Source organism: Sturnus vulgaris, chromosome 1 (genome assembly GCF_052056855.1).
Source record: "Sturnus vulgaris isolate bStuVul1 chromosome 1, bStuVul1.hap1, whole genome shotgun sequence".
In the NCBI taxonomy this organism is placed as follows: domain Eukaryota; kingdom Metazoa; phylum Chordata; class Aves; order Passeriformes; family Sturnidae; genus Sturnus; species Sturnus vulgaris.
Genome location: NC_142243.1, coordinates 86766244 through 86780678, shown reverse-complemented (window position 1 = coordinate 86780678; position 14435 = coordinate 86766244). Strand labels below are relative to the sequence as shown.

The 14435-nt window shown below is 40.1% G+C and overlaps 1 long non-coding RNA gene across 2 annotated transcripts in view; it reads left to right on the top strand.

Annotated features, from left to right (window-relative positions):
- The window catches only part of LOC148225340 (uncharacterized), a 64286-nt gene that overhangs the window by 44265 nt on the left and 5586 nt on the right, over positions 1-14435 (top strand). The window contains exons 5-6 of one of the 2 annotated variants that reach the window (XR_015805914.1): positions 8012-8079; positions 9276-9677. This is a non-coding gene — a long non-coding RNA (uncharacterized LOC148225340). Of the gene's footprint in view, positions 1-8011; positions 8080-8674; positions 8862-9275; positions 9678-14435 lie in introns of those variants that run through there. The other variant, XR_015805913.1, reaches the window with a different exon arrangement.

The window sequence follows — 14435 nt, the reverse complement described above, 5'->3', positions numbered from 1 at the left end:
CCACTTGCTATCTGGCAGATAGTCATGAGAAAGGCAGCCAAGAGATTCTTCAACTGGTGATTCAAATTCTGGATGCTGCAAAGTCTGGGTTCTGGTATTGACTGCTGGCTTAATATTCACCGATAGCCAAAAGATTAAGCCATCTGATGACTTTTACATATGTACACAAAACAAAAGGGAGTATTTCAGATGCTCAAGGTCAGCCTAAGCTGGCGTAGCCTGGGATCAGTGCCTGGGATCAGTGAGCTGCGCTAGGCTCTTACCCAGGGTAAATATATTTGGGAAACATTAGGTCAGTATCCAAGACTGGAGACTTGACAATCCAGCTGTATACCCCGTGCATGTAAAAGACCAACAACAAACAAGCAAATCCAAAACAAAATATTGCGTTTTGTTATAAACATGATGGTCTAAAGATATTGTCAGAACGAGGCCTTTAGCAAGAAATAGCTTACTAAACTATGCAGCATGGTTTCTTAAGGAGAAAAGTAGAAAAGTTCTGAGTGGACAATCCCCTCCCCAGGACATCATTAGGAATTAAGATTAATTCTCCTGAGGTGAGTTATTTATCAGTAAGTTATCACTTAACAGTGAATTATTTGACTTTACCAGGAAAGGTATTTGGAGCCATTGGAGCAAACAGGATATTAGTGCAAGGGGGAAAGAAAGAGGGAGAGAGAAGTTTTGTATTCTGTGGAGCACAAGCTATTTGGAGGCTGAGGAAGTAGGCTATAATGTGCCATAAAAAGAGGCTTTATTGGATCCATGGCTCCAAGCTGTCTGTCATCCCTTGAAAGGAAGAATTTGCAGCAAACATGCATATGCCAGCTTGGTGCTGAAAATAATGTGGCTAAAAAGCAAATAGAGCCCTATAAGGGAGGCAGGCTCAGTCCTCCAGCTTCCCTTGGGCAGGAGAAGCAGGATACTAGAATCAGCACCAAGAAGATGGATTTTAGGTTTGACCCAAGATGCTCATCTTTGTATTGACGATTCTGTCACATTGCAGTTTTACTGGTGTTCTGTTGACAAACTTTTGTTTGGTTGCAACAGATTTCTTGCAGTCTAGAGCCCTTTGCTGTATTTTGCAGAGTGGAAACATCCTGAATTTAGCAAGTCTGAGAGGCTTCTCAGAGGTTTGTAGAAAGATTTCCTGAATGTTCCAGGGAAGGGCTTTTGTGTTCAAAAATCTGTGTCATGTTTCTAGCTGTGTCACTTGGGCCAGTGGTCAGTAATTATGGGACTGAGGGGGTCAGGATTGAGTAAAAGCCTTTGGTCCAGCACTGATCATATGCATCACATCACAGGTGTGCATCCATCATGCAGCAGTGGAGTGCCCAGCACATGACAATCACACATCACGTCCCAGGCACCTGCCAATCAGATGCCCATCAAGTGCCTGGGTGTCTGATTCATCTTAAACTAATGCTGTCCTTTTGGAAGAGATGGCCTTTCTACTGTGTGGCTCCACTGGCATTTGTGGAGTGACACCGTGGCAGGAGTGGGGCAGAGATGCAAATGAGACTCTGGGGTTGAACTGATAATTCAGGGAAAACTGGCTGGTAGAGAGCTTTAAGTAAGAGGTTAATGGGTATTTTAGAAACCTCCTGTGGTTTCTAAATGTTGAACTCAAGCACCTATCTGTTCTTTTACCTCCACTTATCTCCATTTAAAAAAAGGTTTTTAGAGTTCTTTACTTTATCCAGTCAGTCAATTGCTCTTGTCTTCACAGATAATGTTCTTTTAAGTATATTATAGAACTTTCCTGAGTGCTTTAAGGTACAGAATATAACCCGAGTAATTTAATTTGAATTAAGCCACTGGATAGCACCTAAGCTGACCTCCTGCTCTAAGCAGGGCTAACTTGAAAGCTAGATGTGGGATACTCCTTGAAATACCTTCTGCAATTTGTTAAGACATTAAGAGCAGCTCACTTTAATTTCTTGCTTCTAGGGACTCCATGCTGTTTGAATGCAAAGTGGTATTCTAGTAATAACTTCTGTGTCCATATGTGAAAAAAAACCCCAAAAATGCCTTGCCTGCTCTTTGCTAGTTTGTGACAGCATTTTGACTATTTTGTTTTGCATCCAGAGGCCCACCTTTCAGCTGCTGCAATGTGAAGAAATTTCCAGTTAATCCAAATGTGGATTGGAAGATAGCTATTTGGGATAGAGGGGCATGCAGCCATTGCCTCCTCAGGTGAACTCTCTTGCTGGGGAAGATGGTTAGGAGGCTGGAGCATGTCATGTGGCTTTTAGAGAGCCTGAGGGATCTGGGTTTATAAATCTGGAGAAAAGAAGTTTGGAGGGTGAAGGGGAAACCTCACTGCAGTTTTCCTTTACCTTAGGGAATGGCAGGGAAGATGGAACCAGATTCCTGGGAAATATCCATCCTTATAGAATTCTAAGATGGGAAACAACATAAAGGTTAGTCCTGTGTCAAAATTCTGTTTACAGAAAAGAATTCTTTGGACTATTCTGTCTGTGACTGTTGCCTTCATGGAATCCATAGAAACAAACTTTTTTTTTTTGTGGTTTTTCTTTCCACAGTTTATAATCTTTTGCCCATTGTTACTTTTCCCTCAAAATAAGAGTTAAATAACCAAATGTTCTTGTCTGTGAGCTATGGAAGCTTTTTTTTTTAACTTTGTAAAAGCTCTTTTACCCTGTGTTCTTATCCCAGCCAAGTTTCTGCAAGGAGAAATAAATTTTTAATAGTCCACTTTCCAAGTTATCTGATAAGGACAAAGTTACCTGTCATAGAAATACACATTCTGTGCTGGCTGAAGTATGAGCTGACTGTTGACTAAATTTGCAACTGTTGTGAATCATGACAAATGACATAGAATAAGTGCCCATAAAAATTTAGGAAAATCAGGACCCAACCCATTAATTTTCACTAATTAGATTCTGTGGGATTGAGACATAAAGGCAGGATTGATTAATACTAAAGTTTGGATTAGAGCCTTTCCCGTGACTGAAGAACACTCCAGTTTCATGCAGCACATTTTCAGATAATGTGCAAAATCTTCAAAGCCACAAAAGTAAATTACACACCCCCCCCCCCCCCCGCCCCGAAGTCTTGTTATCTTCAGAAGTCAAATCTGGAATTTCTTAACTTCTTTAAGGTTTGATGTGACTGATGCATCTCTCAAGGAGGAGTATTTTGCCTTCCAGTTCAAGAAAGGGTACTGTGATACAAAGAGGTCTTGAGCACAAATAATTTTTGAGACCCAAAGTTGTTTTCATTCTCAGATCTTTCCCAAGCCCTGAGAAGACTATGCTTTCCTCAGACTTGAAAACTGAAGCAAAAATCCAGGACCACATTTGGAACAAGACAAGGAGTTATCCATGAATGTAGGCCAAAGCTACTTCTTGTCAGATCCAGCCCAGCAGTTTCAAGGCAGGTGTCAAGACAAGTCTGGGGTCAAGCCAGGAGGTCATTCCAGAGCTCAGGCACAATGATGGAGCTCATGGCCAGGCACCTGATACAGCTACAGACATGTGAGCCTACAGCACAGATCAGAACAACAGGGACCAACAGCACAGGATGGGCCTCAAAAGAGCCTGGGCTCATGAGCAGAATGGGGGCATGGAGCCCACTGGGTAGGTTGACCAAAGCCTCTTAATGCCCTCAGTGCTCTGACACACCTTGGAACTTTCAAGAACTAACATTACCCAAACAGAATAAAATGGGATTTTGGGCCATGAAGCTTCCTCTGAGTTCACCATGAACCTTAGAACTTCTTTAGATGTATCCTGTTGTCATCCTCCATCTTTAAATGTGCAGCCTAGTTGGAGATAATTTAAGCAATTGCCTTCATTACCTGCCTTTTCTCCTTATTTTTCAATGGTACCTTGTTTACTATGAACCATTCTGTCTGATAAAAACCCAAGTATTCTTTATTCATATATTATTGTTCTAAATTTATCACAATGTTATGAATATGCATAATACATTGCTATTGTATCTTCAGAGTACCTTTGAGGGTAAGGAAATTCTCATAGAGTGAGACATTGTAGAATGCATTTAATTTAAAGCTGCAAGTACTTGGTACAGTCACAAATCAGAAAATTTAAATCAGGTAATAGAGCCTCAGTTAAGGAATCAAAGAGTAGAGGAACATAGATGAGTTACTACTTTCCAGTAACTTCATTTACTAATTTAACAAGGATCCTTACATGAACACTGAAGAGACAAGACTAAGCTTACTAATCAGAGCTTAATTTCCTTAATCAGGACACCAGTGTGGTCTCACATGGCCCTGTGCCTTGAGGACACCATGCCTTCAAACTCTGGCAGTTCTACTGTCTTATACTGTTCTGTTTCATCCACCAGGCAAACACATCTAATGTGCTGAAATGGATACTGAAGAGAAAAAGAAGAGGAATTTTGCACTGAATATAAATGTTCATGCTTCTGAACTTTGTGTGTGAAGCTACTACTTCCTTTGTGTGACATTTGGAAGCCTTTCATCTGTTTTTAAAGAGTTCAGATCCCATCAGAGAAGGGACAGTCACAGATAAGGTGATTTGCCCATCATAAGCAGATCTCCTGCACACCTGTGTGTCACTGAAGATAATGGAAAGACAAACACCAACTGCTGCTATCATCTTCTACTTAAATCAGCCCTGATTTCACAGATGTTTGTTGACAGCAGAGGAATGATAAAACTCCAGAGTTGTAGGCACCATTAGACTTTCCAGAGTGGGAAGATACACTATTTGCCACAGGCTGTCATCTCATCACAGTCTTTTTTTTCCAGTCCAGTTTTTTTCTTGTATACCTTTTTCTGTTTTAGCTCCCCAAGGGATAAAAACAAGAAATATAACTGCATTTTGAGGCTTAGGGAAGACATTATGTTCAAGAGACAGCAATCTTCATCAAGCCCTGACAGCCACACTGGGCCTTTGGCTTAGTATATCCATATGTTTGTGTAAGTGACTGCTGCATAACCCCAAGGATATAGATAGCAGTGGAGGGCAGATGTAGTGAGCCATGCTCTGATGGGCATAAAGAAAGCATTATGGAGAAACAAATGTCAAAACAGGATGAATAATTTTGTTTGCTATGCTTGGTATAAGGAGACATGGTACTGGGTGGTGACAAACCTTTCCACAGATAGGATCATGCCATGGTCCTGTCTGGTGCTGCCGAAGAGTAGGGTTTCCAGCACCTGAAGAAGCATAAGGTTTACTTGCTAACCTGTATTTCTCTTCCTATTCCTGTTGTGGTTTTTTGGTTTTTGTTTGTTTTTTTTTGTTTGTTTGTTTTTTTTTAAAATTATTATTAAAACGGTTTTGTTACACCATTTGCTGCTGTGCCTTTCGTTCTGAGATTCAGGAAGAATGCTGCGCTCCCCCTGGAGCACAACAACTGTGCAGCTGAGTGAGGAGGAGGGGAGTTAGCAGCTCCTTTATGAAACATAAAAATAGTTCATACTGTTTACATTAAGAACTTGGATGGGGCATGTCATTTAAGGCTTTGAGGGGTAGAATGCCTCCTGTGATATGGAGTTGTTAAACTGTACAGTGAAGGAATGGTGAGAAACATATGTGTTGTCATGCCACTCCCCCATGACACTTTGCATCTTTTTGCATACTGAAGAGGAATAGCTCCAAGACATTATGGGGAGATTGCATCATACTTCATGGAGAAAGCATTTCAACATTTGCATCTAAGCTTAGCATTGTGTACAGCTCTTTAAATAATTTAAAAACCAAAATAGGTGCAAAATATTTTTGCTGCGCTGCCTGCCTGTTTGTTTTATTCTTCCACTTAGAAAGACCTTTCAGGATGGATAACTTCATTTTGTACTAGTAGAACATTAAGTTTTACTATTAAGTTGAACTCCGGTGAATACAAAGCAAGTCAGACATTTCACTGCAATCTTTTGTTCTGTTACCAGGGATATCATCAGCGGAGTTCATTAAATCCCTCCTGTAATTCCAGTTTAGACTATCTTCACCTTCTCATCTGCAGAGAATGCTACATTTCTCATCCTGTAAGACAAAACAAACAGAAAAAAAAAGCTCAGAGAGACTGAACTATTACTTAAAGAAACTTTCTCTTTACCTCTACATTTTTTTCCTAGATTCCCTGTTTTTCCCCTGCTAAGGAGAAACTTTTGATTCGGTGGCAGGTTGTTCTTATGTTGAGCTCACATCATTGAAGAGATTGGATGATACAATATTTTGGTGTCTCCGAGTCTTAGCTGATTATTCTCAGTCTTTTCCATTCAGACTGTGCTTTCAGATTAACCAGGAAAAAGGAAAATTTTCTCAGGAATTTAACTTCTCTTTTAGTTTCTCATCAATAAAGAGAAGAAATAAATCAAGAAGGTGAAAAATCTTAGATAAACTGTTCCTAGGTGAAGCTGAACTTGAGTTCCCTTGTGAAGTCATGTGTTTTCTTCTGCAAATACCTTCCTGAACAGAGTTCATCAGAGTTGAGGATTCTTACACCAGGGTCAGAAGACTACATGGTGTCTCCATGGGAATGATGGAAATTTTGTACCTTTCTTCTGAGATTAGACTGCGGTCAAGTGCTCTGCAGAGTAGTTCAGCAATTAACCAGTCCTAAAAAACAAACCCCTAGTATCCAAGCATCCAAACATGAAGCTTTCTGGAAATAAATGTCAGGCCTGGGAATGTATAACATAATTTCTTTAGAGAAGCCGGATGTATTTTTGGTTGGACAAGCTCCTACATTTTCATGATACATTTTGTTCAGACATTTGGATAGTGTAATACTGTGCATATGTATTGCAAATTATTTTATCCCCTTTAAGAAAATACAGAATGCAAAGCAGAAGAGGTAATATTGCCAGCTTCCTATGTGGTAGACTTTGGTTCAACAATGACTCTGAATGAGCGATTCACTCAGATTTGCAAAACGTGTAGGAAGATAACAGGTACAGGGAGACAAGAGATCTTAATGAAAAAAAAAAGAAGTAGGGGTTATTTTAATAATTGTTTGTATTGCATTTTTTCCCTAAGTAAAAATATGACTAGTAGAACAACTCTTACCTGTGAAATCAGAATTAATGACACTAACAGGGACTCCTATTTAAAGATATTTCAAGAATAGTGTGTTTTTCTATGTTTGTTTTCACCCTGCATGAATGATCCAGTCTTGTATCTCCCAAAGGGTTATTAGAGAAAACAGGGGGCGTGAATTTTCACAAGAACAACAGAGCAAAGCGAAAAAGCAGCACTTAAAAGGAGAATCCTGGATAGATGTAAGGAAGAAATTCTTCAGCACAAGAGCACTGAATCACTGAAATACATTGTTTGGGGAGGCTGCGGAATCAGCATCCTTGGAGATGTTCAAAACTCATGTGGACAAGACCCAGAGTAACCTGAATTAGTTTTGAAGACGGTCTGGAACTGTGCTTGAGTCAGAAGACTTTCAGGGTTCCTTTGAGTCTAAATGCTTCTATTATCCTATGATCTCAGTTACACCACAAAGTGATAAGTAATCAGAAAACAGCAGGACAAATTACTGAATTTTCTGAGAAAAGGCATGGGACTGCAAGAGTACATGAGGATTAAACAGCAAAATGAGTTACATCCTCAAAAGAAAGATTGAAAAGGAGTAGAAGAGGGAGCCTGTTGTGGCAATGCTGGCTGCTGAGTTCAGAAAAACATGGAAGTATTTCACATGCTGTGGATGAATGTGTGGAATTTTCTTCAATAGAAAGTTATGATGTAAATTATTGAGGTAAAACAATATTTAGATAGCTGTATAGAAAAATGACATTTGCCTTTCCATAGTACTAAGCAAGGTGCATTACAATATTTATATTTTGAGTTACAAACTGATTACTTGCAACACCTTCTGCATTTAAGACACTAAATATTAGCCCAGATACTTTTAGATATAAAGGTACTTAAATATTGTCCTCTCTGTAGCAGAGGACAGCAAAAAAAGCAGAACACCAAGATAAGCAAGTCAGTGGTAAGATCCTATCAAATTTACTGCTATCTTTCTTTCTCTTTGTTTGTCTCTTCAGATTAAATGCCTGTAAGCAAGAATCCTTTGAGACTCATAGGAAAGCTCTCTCCAAGCCCTGTGATAAAGGTGAGTCTTGCTGCTATTCAGGTTTTTCTTTTTCACTTGCAGCAAAAGGAAAAGTTAAAAGATGCAGGTAGCAGTTTATAATTTGCAAAGGTGTCCCTGCCTGCAGTACTCTGTACACTGCTATGACTTGTTTTTCTGAGCATGGTGTGTGCCTGTTATGTCCAGCTGCAACATTGTCAGTCTCTTGGGTTGGTAAAGCCAGCAGGTTCACATTCTTCTTCTAAAGAGGTGTTTTGTTCAGTTCTACATTTGGACTACAGGTGAGCTAATATGACTGTAATTTTGTAATAGACATCAGAGAACGCAACATGCAGACTGGAGAAGTCCACAATATTGATCAAAGATAATAAAGCCATAACATTGACAAGAACTATTGAAATTATTTAAATCTGGGAACTTGTGCTAAGGTAGACTCCTCCTTTTACATTAATATCATAGACGTTCTATCTTCTCATTTCTTAGTTATAATAATATTAATCATGAATTATTGGACCACATTCAAAACGGGATATTATAAATGGCTTTGATACTCTGAAAGTCTTTTGGCACAGAATTTGGAACAATATAAAAACAATATAAATGCCCTCCACTGCAGTGTGCTCTGGAGCCATTGTTCATCATTACCTGATGCAGCAGAAGATCTGGAACCAGTTTTTGGAGCTGCAAGAAACTGACATCTTACAATGGGATCCCAGGCTCATCCACCCTGCTTCGCCCATTTCTCCCATTTGGTTTGTTAGCTGATTGATTTTTTTCAGTTGGCTGGGGAGTCCTTCCTTCCTTCCTTCCTTCCTTCCTTCCTTCCTTCCTTCCTTCCTTCCTTCCTTCCTTCCTTCCTTCCTTCCTTCCTTCCTTCCTTCCTTCCTTCCTTCCTTCCTTCCTTCCTTCCTTCCTTCCTTCCTTCCTTCCTTCCTTCCTTCCTTCCTTCCTTCCTTCCTTCCTTCCTTCCTTCCTTCCTTCCTTCCTTCCTTCCTTCCTTCCTTCCTTCCTTCCTTCCTTCCTTCCTTCCTTCCTTCCTTCCTTCCTTCCTTCCTTCCTTCCTTCCTTCCTTCCTTCCTTCCTTCCTTCCTTCCTTCCTTCCTTCCTTCCTTCCTTCCTTCCTTCCTTCCTTCCTTCCTTCCTTCCTTCCTTCCTTCCTTCTTTCTTTGTCTTTGTCTTCCTTTTTTCTTTGTCTTTTTCTTTGTCTTTTCTTACAGGTCTCACATGTCCTAGCCAGTACCCAACCCCAGATTCAACACCTACTACTACAAGCACTCAACTTTTGCCTTGAAGTCTGGAGCCCACCAAGCCTTTCTCAGCCACCTGCAGTGTGCTCTACCTCAGCCAGTGCCACATGCCAGGCCAGGAATGCAGACACCAGATGGGATTAGGACAAGCAGCGAAACTGGGACCTCACACAGCAATGAGTTATAGCCTGATAAGCAGCCATAAAGGGGAAAAGTGTGTTCTCATAGCATTTTCAGAGATGCTTTTCTTCAAATTCTAGGTCTTACTTACCTGATATCTCACCTGACACTGGCTATGCCTGGTCCTAGTTTTAGTCTGAATGGGACTGACTCAAATCTTCTCTATGCACAGCAGAAGCAAAAGCTAAGCAGGTTAGTACTGAGAAGCCCTAGGCACTCCCTCCATGTCCAAGAGCAGAAATCAAAGAAGCATAATAAATCAGCAGAAGCTGAAGAAATGTGACTGTGCCTTGGTAGTTTGGAAGGGGTCTTGAGGGATTCAGGATTGCTTCTGTACTGTAAGTGCTGATGATAAAGAAATGATCTTAAAATGAGTATTTCTGGGGTTATAGCATTTTGTCAGAAGTCAGTGGGCACAATATCCTCTCTTTTTTCCTCCAACTTGTTCAGAAGTGTCACATTTGAGAGTGGTATCTGAAAAAGCTCTTGTGGTGCCAGGAGACATTTTTATTTCCAATTGTGTGATAACATTTCTGGAAATAAATTCTGCCAACAACAGTAATTAAAGAGACCTTCCAACTGTGCCTTAGGCCACCCTTTCGTGTTTGTCTTCTGCTCAGGCAACAAAACTGGTCATGACAGTAAAATATTCTGCTGGCATATCTTAGAGGCATATGTTCAGCAAAAAGCCTTGCTCAGTTTCTAGATTCTCAGCTCAAATAATTAGCAGCATTTGCTATGAAACCAAAAAGAGCTGAAATTTATAACTGCACTTCAGATATTTAAAGAGTGTATATTACAAAGGTCATGTCATACATCCAGCCTTACTACAACACTTTCCCAGGGAACACCTTTTTTTCCCCATTTCTGGCAGATCACTGGCTCAGATAACATTTTTAAAAAGCTTGTGACTTCAGGAATGGGAGCAAGTGCTGTGCCTTTTCTGCACTCTCTCAAGAAATAAACACCTTTTCTTCCCACTGAACCCCTTTGAGAGTATCCCAGATTATAATCATCCTAACTCTTCTCACCTCAGGTCTTCTCACTGTGCACCCATTCCTAACAGCTTCCCTTGATTCTCTTAATTTTGCCTGGTGGTGACTCTAAATCCAACTGGAGCAAAGCAGAGCAGCAGACATTCATTAAGACTTTCTTGTTTCAATCTCAAATGCCATGGCCTCTCTTAGAAACAAATAAGCAAAAATTTAAAAAAAACCCTACAAACAAATCCCAACACCATCACAACCAAAACTAAAACCAAAAACCAACAAAGAAAAAAAAAAACAAAAACAAACCCAAACCAAATTAAAACAATAATTCAAATAAAGAAAAAGCCAAAATCCCAACACATGTATTTTAGTAGTGTGTGTGAAGTTTGGATTAAGCTATAATGAATCCTATTTCAAGAAAGAAATTTGCAAAATAAAGTTTAAAAATAAAGTTTTCCACAATTCCTAATATTACTTCTGTACCTTGCTAATGTGAAAGTAGTACAGAGTCCAGCTTTTCAAGTACATCCTTTCACTTCTCTCAAGACCTTTCTAAAGAAATCTGAAACGTTAACATTAACATTATTATTATTAGAATAAATGCTATTTGGTCTGCATTTAAAGTAATGGTCAATATCAGGAGTAGTCCAGAACAGGTTTTTTCATACATTTGAGGAGCATGTGCAACAGCTAATGTCTTAACTGAACAGCTCAAAAACAGATTGTGTAGGTTCAGTCTAAAGTTTGAAATTTATCATGTACAGCTGAGAACAAAATTCTGAGAGATGAAGTAATCTCTTCAACATGCTCTAATTGAAGCAGAGCAGGAAAACAAGTTCAAAGCTGAGAGTTTTTAAATAATCAGAAACACAAGGTTATTTGCATAATGTTTGACTGGTTCCTTAAAAATGTAACAGAATAGAATATCTAAAAGATGATGCGTGCTGCAAGGTCAGCACTGATAGCAACTGTTTTCTTTAATACCTTTAAAGCTATTTAAATCAATTAGCATGACTTAGAACTAACTTACAGAAATAAATAGTGATACGTTTTCAACTTCATACCATGGGGAAAAATGACTAATGAGGTAGCTGTGAAATACAAAGGCCTTGGATGGGTGATTTATATAATGGATATTAATTTAAAATAGAAATTCAAAAATAATCTGTAGCTTTACTCTTGCTTCTGAATGGAAAGATTTCGTTGAAAAAAGAATAAAAAAATGAGATGGTAGGACTAGGAAAATTCAGTCTGAATGTAACTCAGGAAGTCATCTAGTTGAACCTCCAGCTCAAAGAAGGGTCAGCTGTTTTTCTTTCCAGTTTGACCTTAAAGATCTCCAAAGATGGAAATTGCAAAAGCTCGAGCAAATCCTTCTGCTACATGACTGTCTTTGTGGTAAATAAAGTTCTCCTTTTAGCTATTTTGAATATCTTTCATTTTAACTTCTGCCCTTTTTTCTGGGCCTCCTAGCATACAACACCATGAAAAGCCTGGCTCTATCTTCTTGTCCTCTTCTTCAGAACTTGTGTCAGCTGTCAGTAAAACATTTGTCTCAGTCAGCAACACTCCTTTGCCAGTGAATATCAGATCCAACTGTTTGCAACAAGTGTTTTAATGAATAAATTATCTTTGACACACACCAAGAATTTCCTTAACTGCTTGCATCCCACCATGTTGCTACTCCAACAAGGATCTGCAATTTATGGAGTTACTGGAGTAATTTAAAAAGGCTTCTCTGCAAAGCTATTCTCTAGTCAACAGTCTCCCAGCATGTATTGACTCATAAGGTTATTTCTTACCATGTACAGAGCTTTCATTTTTGTCTCTTAAAGTGCATGAGGTTCCTCTTCACAGATTTTTCCAGCTTCTCAAAATCCTTTTGTATGGCAGTACAAACAACCACCCGTATTGGCCACTCTTCACAGGTTTGTTTCTTCTCCTGGTCTGTCCCATTGCCCCGGTCATTGATAAACAGGATTGGACCCATCACCAATGCCTGGGGCACGCTGCTAGTGAATGGCCCCCAGCAGAACTTCATGGTCCTGATCACAGCCCTTCTGAGCCTTGTCAGTTCAGCCAGTTTTCAGTACACTTCCCCATGTACCTAACTAGCCTGGCCACGCTGGGATGTGTGGTTGGTTGACTCGATGCCAGGCGCCCACCAAAGCCAATCTGTTGCTCTCCTCCTCAGCTGAGCAGGGGAGAGAAAATAAAACAAAATACTTGTGTGTTGAGATAAGGGCAGGGAGAGCTCTTTTATCAATCTTGTCATGGGCAAAACTAACTCAGCTTGGGGAAATTAACTGATTTTTTTGCCAGTCAAATCAGAGTAGGGTAATGAGAAATAAACCCAAATCTTAAAAACACCTACTCCCCACCGTGCCCTTCTTCCCAGACTTCACTTCTGATTTTCTCTCCCTCCTACCCCTCAGAGGGCTATGGTCAGTTCATCACATGTTGTCTCTGCCATTCTTCCTTCTCCCACTCTTCCCCTGCTCCAGCGTGAGATCCCTCCCACAGGAGACAGACCTCCATTAACTTTTCTGGCATGAGTCCTTCCCATGGACTGCCATTCTCCATGAACTGCTCCAGCGTGGGTCTCTTTCCATGGGGTGCAGTCCCTCAGGAAAAGGGGTCTCTACTGTGGCTCCCCTGCAGGACCCCAAGTCCTGCCAGCAAAGATCCCTCTGGTCTGATGCGTCCTTCATGTTCTACAGGTGGATCTCTTCTCCACCACGGGCCTCCATGGGCTGCAGGGGAATCTGGAGCACCTCCTCACCCCTTCTTCCCCACTAGCTTTGGTGTTTGCAAGGGTTTCTCTCATATATTCCTGCCACCATCGCTGCTTGGCTCTGCCTGGGCCAGTGGCAGGACTGGAGCTGGCTGGCATTGTCTGTTGGACATGGGGGAACCTCCTGAGTGCTTCTCACAGAAGCCACCCCTGTAGCCCTCCTGATACTAAAACCTGTCCACACAAACCCAATACAGGATATTACAGGAGGCAGCACTGAAAGCTTTGCTAAAGGCAAGGTAAAAAACATCCACCAATCTTCCCACACCCACCAAACTTGTCTTATTGGAGAAGGTTGATTAAGCATGACTTGTCCCTCATAAATCCATGCTCCCAATCACCTTCTTTTTCACCTGTCTGGAAATGGTTTCTGGAATTAGTTGCTCCATCACTTTCTTGGTGACGCTGACAGATCTGTATCTCCCTGGGCCCTTCTTGTTGCCCTTCTGGATGACTGGAGTGACATCTGCTGTCTTTGTGTCTCAAGAAGCTCCTCTGATCATCACAGCCTTTCAAAAGGACTTGAGAGTGGCCTCCCAAGTATGGTATTATCATAACATCTGCTGTCATGAATTGTGTTGTGATAGGGGAGAGCTGTCCTGTGTTATATAGGTTCCAGCTTTTCCCTCTCTGTTATTTGCTCTTTGATTTTAGACAATATTTTCAATACTTTTTGAAGTGATTGTAAGACCTGGAAATGTATTGTTTTTAACGAAATGAAATCTAAAATAACCTCAGAACTGTATGCAATCAAGCAAAAGGAGTTTTAATCTCGGTGCCATATATCGTGATAGTTTGATGAAAACTTGAGTTCTGACATTGCTACTGATGCACAAGTCAAATATAAAACTTCTCATTCACCCAAAGTGGAAATTAATCTTCAGCACGTTTATAATATTTTCTCACCATTAAAACATCTGCTATTCAGACATAATATTTAATGAGTTCACAGTAAAAATTGCATTCTAAATACTTTGAGATGTGATACTTAGACACTGCCTTTTATTCAGATCTTTTTGAATAGTTTAAAAAGTAATCATATTTTATTGTGCTAACTGCTCGCTTTGAGCTCATCTAAATGGTAATAAGGGAGAAAATGAATGAATTTTTTTCATTAATTTTTCATGGTTTCCCTAAGTATTGAACCATTTCCCTTAAAACTTTTCT